This window comes from Lactuca virosa, chromosome 4 (genome assembly GCF_052849685.1).
Source record: "Lactuca virosa cultivar CGN04683 chromosome 4, Lactuca_virosa_CGN04683_v6, whole genome shotgun sequence".
NCBI classification, from domain to species: Eukaryota; Viridiplantae; Streptophyta; class Magnoliopsida; order Asterales; family Asteraceae; genus Lactuca; species Lactuca virosa.
In genome coordinates, this window is record NC_136429.1 from 103,775,491 (window position 1) to 103,788,180 (window position 12,690).

The window sequence follows — 12,690 nt, forward strand, 5'->3', positions numbered from 1 at the left end:
ACTTGAGCTCTGGTGAGATCCGGACGCTTGGATGCGACCCTGTTGACAAAGTCTTCCCATTGGGGATCATTAACACCTGGTCGTCCTGTTCGCCTTCCGGGTATCAGACTAGTTGGGGCATCCGGAGGTGGAGGGACTGCTCCAGCTCCGGAAAGCTTAGGGTCCGGAACAGTGGTTCAGGAGTGTGTGCGTGTAGAAGAAATAATGGGATCATCAAAAGAGACTCGTAGGTGTGTTCCAGGGGGCTGAAAGGAACTATGAGCAACAGCGGCATCACCTTTTTGGGAAGGTGAGGGTGGATTATGTGTAGACTCCCCGTGAGCGTGTGCAGGTAATTTTGAAACATCGAGGGGTACCTCGGATGAGTGGGTAGGTGGGGTGTGCGGACGGCCAGAATCAGTCGGAATGTCATGGGTGCCTTCCTGTTGAGAGGAGGCACTGACTTTGGCTTTCTTTTTTGTCTTTGGCTTTGTGGGAGAAGCCTTTCGCTTGGCTGGTTTCTTAATCTTAGGTCCGGACGTAGTAGCTTTGGCCTCTTCCGAAATGGGCTCAACAGAGACAGGGGCAGGTTGTGTTGGGTCGAACACAACCGAAGTCTCTAAGTGTTGTTTTAAATAAGGGGACTCGGAAGGAATGAGGGCCAACATGTGGTCTGGAAGACGTCTGATCGGACCAAAAGAGGATTGGTCCGGAATCCTATAAGCCTTTACTAGTTTGAATGAGACACATACCTCCGGAGGAATGGTGTTAACCGGAAGTGGTTTGGAAAGCTCCTTGAAGATTTGTTGAAGTGTCAGTGCACGGAAACCTAGGGCTCGAAATTTCATTGTTCTTCCTCTTGGTGGCAAACTTGCAGAAGTATTGCCATAGGACTTCCGGAAGATCCACGACATTGTCGCGTCCGGAGTAGATGCTGAATACGACGTTGAGCCAATCCTTGCTTAAGGTATCCGTTCCTCCATGCTTTCCGGACAGCCCTCTGAGGATGAGGTGCATGCGTACGGTCCATAGTCCGGACACAACAGACTTCTTGAAATCTTTGGCCCTATAGTATTGGGAGTACCCGATGTAATTTAGGAACGTCTGAAACTCTTCAGTTGTTGGTTCAACGACTTTGAAACCCCTTGGGTTTGCTTTGACACCAATCGCATTGAGAAAGATCGATTTGTAGATGGGAACGATTCTGTCACCGATAATTGTTGTTTCTAAAGCACCATCGACGAATCTGATACTGGTGAAAGCGCGATGAAGGTGATGAAGTGGTAGTGGAGGTTCAGAGATTTTGGTGAGGGGAATTGAGATAGGGTGATTTGCTATGAACTCGATCATTACTCTTATCGATTCATCATAATCCAGTAGATTAAGAGAAAACAGTTGGGTAGTGTCTCTCAGAAAGGGTTTGTGACATCCCCAATTTCACGGCCAGAAAAGACCGATTTGTTTATGCTTTGTTTTTTAAAATCAGAGTAATCTTTTAAAGAAAACAGTTGCGGAATTTGTTCCCAAAACAAAATTATGATAAGAATTTATCAAAGCATTCCTTTAAAGAAATGTATTTTCATTTTATAGCAAAATCTCGGGATGTCATGTTCAATACATACCAAAAGCATAAACAGAACAAAATAGACCTTACAACAGTTATTCATAACTACTGGCCTATAATCCAAAATCTCTCGTTATGTCAGCCAACTTATGCTCTCGTGCCATAACCTGTAATACAAAGAAAACTGTGAGGGTCAGGCTTGGGAGCCTGGTGAGCATATAGGGTTTTCAACCCACAATAATATAATTATTATATTTAATTATCAAACAATCAATCCAATTACCCACCCCCATTATCTTCTTTTATTTCTTAAAGATTTACCCTAAGAACCGATTACCCTTTTCCCATTCATTCCTAAGGATTGTCCTAAGGAATTGGAACAAAGTCTAGTGCTGCCATGGTTCTTAGATTACCTCTGGTGAACACGCAGTTCAAAATAATTAATGAACACCTAGTCGAGAACACCCATTGAACACACTCCGTTCAATAATACCTAATGAACACCTAGTTCAAAAACACCTAATGAACACTTAGTTCAAATATCTAGTGAACACTTAGTTCAAATATCCCTGGTGAACCCAATCACCTAAGGAACACAGAGTACGAAAGCTCTTAGTTCAAACAAGGTGATAATAATGTATATCTCGATCCTGCAAAACCACTAATATTATTAACACATATAAATCATATTTCTAAAACAATCTATCCCATCCCGTCGATCCCCGCATACTGACCCTATACAATGATCTTACGAGATCTAGCCTAAGGAATCGATATGAACAACAACTGACGAAGCTGCTTTGGAAATTCCCTGGCGACAAACGAGGATCAATAAAGACATCAAATGAGGGGAATGGAATAAGTTTCACCACGAACCTTCGTTCGTAAAAGAAATAACCACAAGACAGTTAAGTCAGGGGTAGTTATCTAGATAACAATGTCTAGGCGTGGCCCAACTATCATGAGGTATTATACCCCCAGACTCTCCCTATCCAGCATCGAACTTTTCCTAGCAGTGGCCTGAATACATGAGGTATTTCACCCCCAGACACACCCTATCCAGCAATATAACACCAGACATACCTAGCAGTGGTCTATTACCGACACACTTTATTAGGCAGTCTACGAAGTTCCCTTAATTACTTCGTGAAAGAAAACGCTGACATATGAAGCTCGGTCGATCACTTCATAAAAGAAACGCTGACTCCAAAGCTCTCTCAAAATAAAAGTATGGGGAAATACTACTAGAGTACTCCCGTACGCTCCCGTAACCGACACACAAAATTGTCAAAAAGACTTTGTACATGATAGTACTTCTGGCACATTATAGTACTCTGGTATGCGAAAGACTCGTACCCGAGAACATAATAGTACCCTGGCACAAGCAGCACCCAAGACACAGAGCTTTAAAAAGGACTTCGTACATAAAATGTACTTCTGTACGTAGGACGTACTCCACCGATCATCAATCTCACCCCACACGTACTCTTAATAAGAGACTACCCAAAGTCCAATCTTAATTGAACTAAACATCCCTATTTAAGTCTTAACCCATCACTAGGCAAGCCTACAATGCCTATAATCAATTTTTTTTGATACTATCTCCGTTTAGGCAATGCCAACTAGTGTATACTTAACACAAGGTTTTTAAGTAATAATATCATATATACACATCTTAACACATATTGAACCATATCTAATTCACACGTTGTATATCATCAAATATATCTAACACGTATTTCAGACAATAACAAATACTTCACATACATATGTATATTTCATACTTTAATCAATACTCGTATTAAAATCACGTTCCTAAAAGGGACTATACACATGATACCTTATCGAATGAACACGTAGTTCAAAAATACATAATCCGTACTCCCGGATCTTAAATTTGCCTCATTACCTAATCTATATTCTCGGATCTAAAACTAACCTCTTGATCTGATCCATACTCTCGGATCTAAAACTAACCTCTTGATCTGATCCATACTCTCGGATCTAAAACTAACCTCTTGATCTGATCCATACTCTCGGATCAAAAACTAACCTCTTGATCTGATCCATACTCTTGGATCTAAAACTAACCTCTTGATCTGACCCATACACCTAGATCTAAAACAAGTTTATCTCTTTATCCTTTTATCTCAAGGTCCAACCCATCTTTTATCACCTACCAACAACCTCATCTACCTATGTTCTACCCAACATATTTGTAGATACAAAATACATATACAGTTTAACTCATTAAAACTTATATAATTCATCCATTCCACAATCATCTCAAATAAACAACAATATATTATACACATAGCACGTATTTCATAGCAAATACTTATTATTTATGTGTTAGAAGAAAGTGACTATACACTCACTTGATCAGAATATGATCGGACAGCACTACGGCTTGTAGAAGTAGTATTCTTCGGTAGATCTGGAAGATCTTCACAAAAATTGGCTTCTCGCGGGCAGAGCTTCGGCTCGGAAACTTTACTTCTCGGGATCTGCGGGGCTTCGGGACTTGCTTCGGGGCTCGGGAATGATATTGGGGCTTCGGGATATTTCTTGCACGAAAAACGAGGTAAAACGGGAGAGAGAAAAGAGAAAAGGAGCAAAGAACTCGGCTGCCTCGACTTCCTTTTATAGGGGTCTAGATCCTCGATTTACGCTGGGCGTAAATCCAGGTACGCTGGGCGTAACCCGGATAAGCCCAGTGACTCCCCCCCTTCGGATAATATCGGACATTTATAATTAAATTTAATATTTTAATTATTTAATATACTTCAAAAATTCATATCTTCCTTATACGAACTCCGTTTTCGACGTTCTTTATATCCACGCGTAGGTGAGACTACGCTATACAACTTTCGTTTAGACTCCGTCGGCTAATTTTGACTTTATTTTTATTATTTATTTTTAGTAGGACGGGACAGGAAAACTCCGTTATAAATTCATAACTTCTTCATCTAACGTCCGTTTTCGTCTGTCTTTTTATCGTTGCACTTCTAATAACGGGATATTCGATTCTCGTTTAGATTGCTTCGGTTAGAAATCACCCGATCTCGTAATCGAACTTCAGGTTGCATACTGCTAAGCTGAAACTTAGAAAAATCATAACTTCCTCATACGAAGTCGGATTTGGGCATTCTTTTTATACACGCTCTCGGTTTAACGAACTCTATAACATTCGTTTAGATCACTAGGGCTAAATATCGCTGTAACATAAATTCACTTTTTACGTCATTCAGCGTCGTGCCGGTTCTGTCGCGAAACTTCGACATATCATAACTTCTTCGTTAGAACTCGGATTTTGGCGTTCTTTATATGTACGGAATCCTTGTAACATATACTACAACTTAGTTAAGATTATTCATTAAAAATAATCTTCTATCAAAAGGTCATTTTTGACGCTTATCGTCTCTAAATTGACTAGTCCTGATCTACGGGCGTTACAATTATCTCCCCCTTAGGATGATTACGTCCCGGGATCATCAACGAAATAGGGCTTGCATAATGATTCCATACGTTATCTCTTCATCCTAGGTAATAACCATAACTTCCATGTTTCCTCGAAAAAGTATTTAACTTTATGGCTTTCTTGACCGCAGATGATGCCCAATCTTGCATCTGCTTATCGTACTATGTTGTACTTTCAATCGTAACATTCGAGTTACCAAATAAATCCTTTTTGTGGACTCCTTCCTCTTCTTAGGATAAATACTTCCCTTTATCTATTGCAACAGACCGATGGGTCGTGCTCTAATGACCTCTCGTCGCATGATGCAACGCTTAGACTCGGTCTTTTAGAGTTAAATTCCAAAATGGAATATACCTTCCTTCATATTCTAATGTGATACCATCACATTTTTAGCATGTAGTATTTTTACCTACTAACTTCTTTTAACAACGAGCGCGATACTATCGATCGCATTAATTTCAACCTTCTGACTTAAGTCGGATGTTACATCTAACTTGGTTTTCTGAACCCCGTAACATACTCACCGTAGTCGGACTCCAATTGGATATGACCACTAGGGTCGGAAAAACAACCATCTTACTAGTCATTACCGAAACAATGGTAATGACATACCAGAATAAAACGGAATCAATCACTAGCTTCTTGGTAACCTTGTGACTTTCCCTGATCCAAGTGTGAGTCCTGTGCTTCCGGTAGTATATGCATCTACTACCTTTCACACCTACTCATACTCGTCCCAAGTATTTTCTCGCAGTCCCCAAGACCTAAAATCACAAAACAATTTAACACATACGAATGTGTCCAAATAATCATAAACAATTTCCCTAGACTCTACTAGGAATTCTTCATTACGTATCTTCAATCATCAATTCTACTTCAACTCGATTGGTGATGGAAATTCCACACGATGGGACAACTTCAAGAATTACACCAATCGTTCCATCATCCTGCCAATCGAAGGTGTACTCCAGACGTACTGTACTCCCCTATACGTACTGTTATTTTATCAGACATATTCTAAAGGCTAGATACCACTCTTACGGTATCTTCCAATAGGTGTCATTCACTATCATAAGCCTTTTCATTTCCTCCAATTACTCAATTCCCTACGAGTCTTCACCATGACCTCTTGTACATCCAAGAAGTCATTCGGTGCACTGGGCGAGAATTTAAGATAGGAAAGCTTCATTTACGATAAACGTATAAATCTCCTTATCACTCCGAAACGTTTACATGCTAGTTCTAATATCGTAGTCATACGCTTAGAATCCTACACACATAAGGTTTCCAGATCTGTTCGGCAACAGACCATAGAACCAAACAAATAATAGCATCAATATAGCTATCACACAAAACATTTAGCACATAAAAGCATTTTAGGCATCATTCCTAAAATAAACAAGTACTTGTGTCAATTTAGGTGTACTACCTAACATATTTTAGACACACTCCTCACGATCATTACTTAGCATTCTAAGTTTTAGTCTAGAAATTTCCTACAAATTCCTTGTTCGCTTAAACTAATGCTCTGATACCAACTGTGACATCCCCAATTTCACCGCCAGAAAAGACCGATTTGTTTATGCTTTATTTTTTAAAATCAGAGTAATCTTTTAAAGAAAACAGTTGCGGAATTTGTTCCCAAAACAAAAATATGATAAGAATTTATCAAAGCATTCCTTTAAAGAAATTTATTTTCATTTTATAGCAAAATCTCGGGATGTCATGTTCAATACAGACCAAAAGCATAAACAGAACAAAATAGACCTTACAACAGTTATTCATAACTACTGGCCTATAATCCAAAATCTCTCGTTATGTCAGCCAACTTATGCTCTCGTGCCATAACCTGTAATACAAAGAAAACTGATAGGGTCAGGCTTGGGAGCCTGGTGAGCATATTGGGTTTTCAACCCACAATAATATAATTATTATATTTAATTATCAAACAATCAATCCAATTACCCACCCCATTATCTTCTTTTATTTCTTAAAGATTTACCCTAAGAACCGATTACCCTTTTCCCATTCATTCCTAAGGATAGCCCTAAGGAATTGGCACAAAGTCTAGTGCTGCCATGGTTCTTAGATTACCTCTGGTGAACACGCAGTTCAAAATAATTAATGAACACCTAGTCGAGAACACCCATTGAACACACTCCGTTCAATAATACCTAATGAACACCTAGTTCAAAAACACCTAATGAACACTTAGTTCAAATATCTAGTGAACACTTAGTTCAAATATCCCTGGTGAACCCAATCACCTAAGGAACACAGAGTACGAAAGCTCTTAGTTCAAACAAGGTGATAATAATGTATATCTCGATCCTACAAAACCACTAATATTATTAACACATATAAATCATATTTCTAAAACAATCTATCCCATCCCGTCGATCCCCGCATACTGACCCTATACAATGATCTTACGAGATCTAGCCTAAGGAATCGATATGAACAACAACTGACGAAGCTGCATCGGAAATTCCCTGGCGGCAAACGATGATCAATAAAGACATCAAATGAGGGGAATGGAATAAGTTTCACCACGAACCTTCGTTCGTAAAAGAAAGAACCACAAGACAGTTAAGTCAGGGGTAGTTATCTAGATAACAATGCCTAGGCGTGGCCCGACTATCATGAGGTATTATACCCCCAGACTCTCCCTATCCAGCATCGAACTTTGCCTAGCAGTGGCCTGAATACATGAGGTATTTCACCCCCAGACGCACCCTATCCAGCAATATAACACCAGACATACCTAGCAGTGGTCTATTACCGACACACTTTATTAGGCAGTCTACGAAGTTCCCTTAATTACTTCGTGAAAGAAAACACTGACATATGAAGCTCGATCGATCACTTTATAAAAGAAACGCTGACTCCAAAGCCCTCTCAAAATAAAAGTATGGGGAAATACTACTAGAGTACTCCCGTACGCTCCTGTAACCGACACACAAAATTGTCAAAAAGACTTTGTACATGATAGTACTTCTGGCACATTATAGTACTCTGGTATGCGAAAGACTCGTACCCGAGAACATAATAGTACCCTGGCACAAGCAGCACCCAAGACACAGAGCTTTAAAAAGGACTTCGTACATAAAATGTACTTCTGTACGTAGGACGTACTCCACCGATCATCAATCTCACCCCACACGTACTCTTAATAAGAGACTACCCAAATTCCAATCTTAATTGAACTAAACATCCCTATTTAAGTCTTAACCCATCACTAGGCAAGCCTACAATGCCTATAATCATATTTTTTGATACTATCTCCGTTTAAGCAATGCCAACTAGTGTATACTTAACACAAGGTTTTTAAGTAATAATATCATATATACACATCTTAACACATATTGAACCATATCTGATTCACACGTTGTATATCATCAAATATATCTAACACGTATTTCAGACAATAACAAATACTTCACATACATATGTATATTTCATACTTTAATCAATACTCGTATTAAAATCACGTTCCTAAAAGGGACTATACACATGATACCTTATCGAATGAACACGTAGTTCAAAAATACATAATCCGTACTCCCGGATCTTAAATTTGCCTCATTACCTAATCCATATTCTCGGATCTAAAACTAACCTCTTTATCTTATCCATACTCTCGGATCTAAAACTAACCTCTTGATCTGATCCATACTCTCGGATCTAAAACTAACCTCTTAATCTGATCCATACTCTCGGATCTAAAACTAACCTCTTGATCTGACCCATACACCTAGATCTAAAACAAGTTTATCTCTTTATCCTTTTATCTCATGGTCCAACCCATCTTTTATCACCTACCAACAACCTCATCTACCTATGTCCTACCCAACATATTTGTAGATACAAAATACATATACAGTTTAACTCATTAAAACTTATATAATTCATCCATTCCACAATCATCTCAAATAAACAACAATATATTATACACATAGCACGTATTTCATAGCAAATACTTATTATTTATGTGTTAGAAGAAAGTGACTATACACTCACTTGATCAGAATATGATCGGACAGCACTACGGCTTGTAGAAGTAGTATTCTTCGGTAGATCTGGAAGATCTTCACAAAAATTGGCTTCTCGCGGGCAGAGCTTCGGCTCGGAAACTTTACTTCTCGGGATCTTAGGGGCTTCGGGACTTGCTTCGGGGCTCGGGAATGATACCGGGGCTTCGGGATATTTCTTGCACGAAAAACGAGGTAAAACGGGAGAGAGAAAAGAGAAAAGGAGCAAAGAACTCGGCTGCCTCGACTTCCTTTTATAGGGGTCTGGATCCTCGATTTACGCTGGGCGTAAATCCAGGTACGCTGGGCGTAACCCGTATAAGCCTGGTGACTCCCCCCCTTCGGATAATATCGGACATTTATAATTAAATATAATATTTTAATTATTTAATAAACTTCAAAAATTCATATCTTCCTCATACGAACTCCGTTTTCGACGTTCTTTATATCCACGCGTAGGTGAGACTACGCTCTACAACTTTCGTTTAGACTCCGTCGGCTAATTTTGTCTTTATTTTTATTATTTATTTTTAGGAGGCCGGGACAGGAAAACTCCGTTATAAATTCATAACTTCTTCATCTAACGTTCGTTTTCGTCTGTCTTTTTATCGTTGCACTACTAATAACGGGATCTTCGATTCTCGTTTAGATTACTTCGGCTAGAAATCACCCGTTCTCGTAATCGAACTTCGGGCTGCATACTGCTAAGCTGAAACTTAGAAAAATCATAACTTCCTCATACGAAGTCAGATTTGGGCATTCTTTTTATGCACGCTCTCGGTTTAACGAACTATAAAACATTCGTTTAGATCACTAGGGCTAAATATCGCTCTAACGTAAATTCACTTTTTACGTCATTCAGCGTCGTGCCGGTTCTGTCGCGAAACTTCGACAGATCATAACTTCTTCGTTAGAACTCGGATTTCGGCGTTCTTTATATGTACGGAATCCTTGTAACATATACTACAACTTAGTTAAGATTATTCATTCAAAATAATCTTCTATCAAAAGGTCATTTTTGATGCTTATCGTCTCTAAATTGACTAGTCGTGATCTACGGGCGTTACAGGGTTCTTGATCGGCAGAAGACGAGGAACCTTTCGAACCTTTGGAAGATTTCTTCTTTGCAATCGGTTTCTTGGGGATTGAGGCAGTTTGAGTGGGGTTCTGTGGAGACGCCATTGTTGCAGGAGGATGAAAGCTTGAAGAACACCAAGAACACAGAGAGAAATCGAGGGTTTGGAGGTATTGGGCGCGTAAAGAGGTAAAAGAGGGGTTTGAAAGATATTTATAGGTAGGGTGTTGGGTCGGGTCGGTGAAAGTAATGATGAGGATCCGAATGAGAAAATGGGTCGCATTTAATGATAGATGAATTTAGGCATGTTGATTTGACTTGGGAGGTGAAAGGTAAAGTGATTTGTGGCTAAAAATAGAGAAATCAACCGGCGATTCGATGGCTATTTTTATGGGGGCGTGCAATCGTGTCACGCAAATCGAGGAGGATAGGATAAGGATCTTCCTAGAGAGTAACTGTTTAGAAAAACGTTTCACCTTATTTCCCTTTGGTATTTCGGATGAGCTGTTCCGGACAGAGTATGATCCGGAGGGTAAAGAGTTGTATTTCGGAATATACTCGATTTAAAAAGAGGTCCGGAATGCAAAGATAATCCGGAGTGATTTTTGATTCCAGAGCATAGATTCAGTTTGTTTGTGGAAAATCCGGAGCAGAAACTCAGTTTGTTTTGAAAAATTCCGGAAATGTGATTTTCAAGAAATTCCGGAGTGAATTTGAAAATGGTTCCGGAACATGATTGTGAGAGCCTTCCGAAGGAGGGTTAAAGATTCCGGAGCAAAATTTGTAAAACATTCCTGGTTGAAATTTGAGAAACCTTCCGGAGAGAATTTGTGAAAGCATTCCGGAGTGAGATTTTAAAGAGTTCCGGAGTATGTTGTGAAAAGCATTACGGGATGAAATTTTAGAGACCTTCCGGAGTGATTTTTGAAATTCCGGAGCACATTTTGAAATTTTGGAGTGCATTTTGTAGATTCCGGAGTGCATTTTGAAGATTCTGGAGCACGTTTTAAAATTACGGAGTGCATTTTGAAGATTCCGGAGCGCATTTTGAAAATTCCGGAATGTAATGTCTTTTTTCGGAGCAGAATTCTGGGGTGCTATTGACAATGTGGACTTTAAATGGAAAACAATCAGGGTGAAATGTACAGCTTAAAATACAAAACTCAAGAGTTGGTCAGAAATAAAGTCAAGTAAAAGGATCCTATGTATTCAGAGAGAAAGTAGTTCCGAGATGAAAAATTTTAGTTCGGAACTAATTTTCTTTTGAATACGTCTATCAAAGAGAACAAGTCCCTTGAAAGAACTGAGGATCTGGTATCATCATACCCATCTTGTTCAGAAACCCGTTGAATTTGGTTTCGTCTAATGCCTTGGTAAAGACATCAGCAATCTCATCATCAGATGGAACAAAAATGAGTTCAATGTTACCATTCAGTACATGATCTTTTATGAAATGGTACCTTATATCAATGTGCTTAGTCATTGAGTGTTGAATTAGATTGTGGGAAATCGCAATGGCACTTTGAGAGTCACAGTAGATAGGAATGCGTTGAAAACGGTAACCATAATCCAAGAGTTGATATTTCATCCGCAGAACCTGAGATGTACAGCTGGCAGCAACAATGTATTCGGCTTTAGCTGTAGAGAGAGCAATGCAGTTCTGATTCTTGGAAGACCAACTGACCAACCGACCACCTAAGAATTGACAGCCACCTGAGGTGCTTTTTCTATCAATTTGAAGACCACCATATTTTGAATCCGAATAGGCTTGAAGTAGGAAGCTCTCATTCGCTGGGTACCAGAGTCCGAGACTTTTTGTGCCTTTAAGATATCGAAAGATTTGTTTCACAGCCAAGAGATGAGACATCTTTGGGTTGACTTGAAATCTGGCACATAGGCATGTAGAAAACATAATATCCGGATGACTTGCTGTGAGATAGAGCAGGGATCCAATCATTCCGTGGTATTTCTTTTCATCAACAGGAACACCCGAAGGCTCGGCAAAGATCTTGTGTCCGAAGCCCATTGGTACCTTTGCGGAGGCACAAGTGTCCATGGAGTATGTGACATCCCCATTTTCACGGCCAGAAAAGACCGATTTTGTTTATGCTTTATAAAAATCAGAGTACTTCTTTTAATAAAAATGTTACGGAATTTGTTCCCAGAAAAACATGATAAATACATTATCAAAGCATTTCCGAAGAAATGTATTTTTATTCATTTTAAAACCTTGGGATGTCATCGTCAATACAGGAACATAAGCATAAACAGAACTTACATTTATTTACACTAGTGATCTACATCCCTTTTAAATCTCTCAGTGCAATGTAACTTCATATCGACACCTGTGATTACAAATAAACTGAGTGGGTCAGGTTGGGAAACCTGGTGAGTACATAGGGTTTTCAACCCACATTAATATAATTATTATGTTTAAACAATTAAACAATCAACCCAATATAATTATTATCTTTATTCTACCCTAAGAATCAACTATTTCTCGTTCATTTATTCCTAAGGATTATCCTAAGGAATGGCACGAAATCCATCGTTGCCAGGG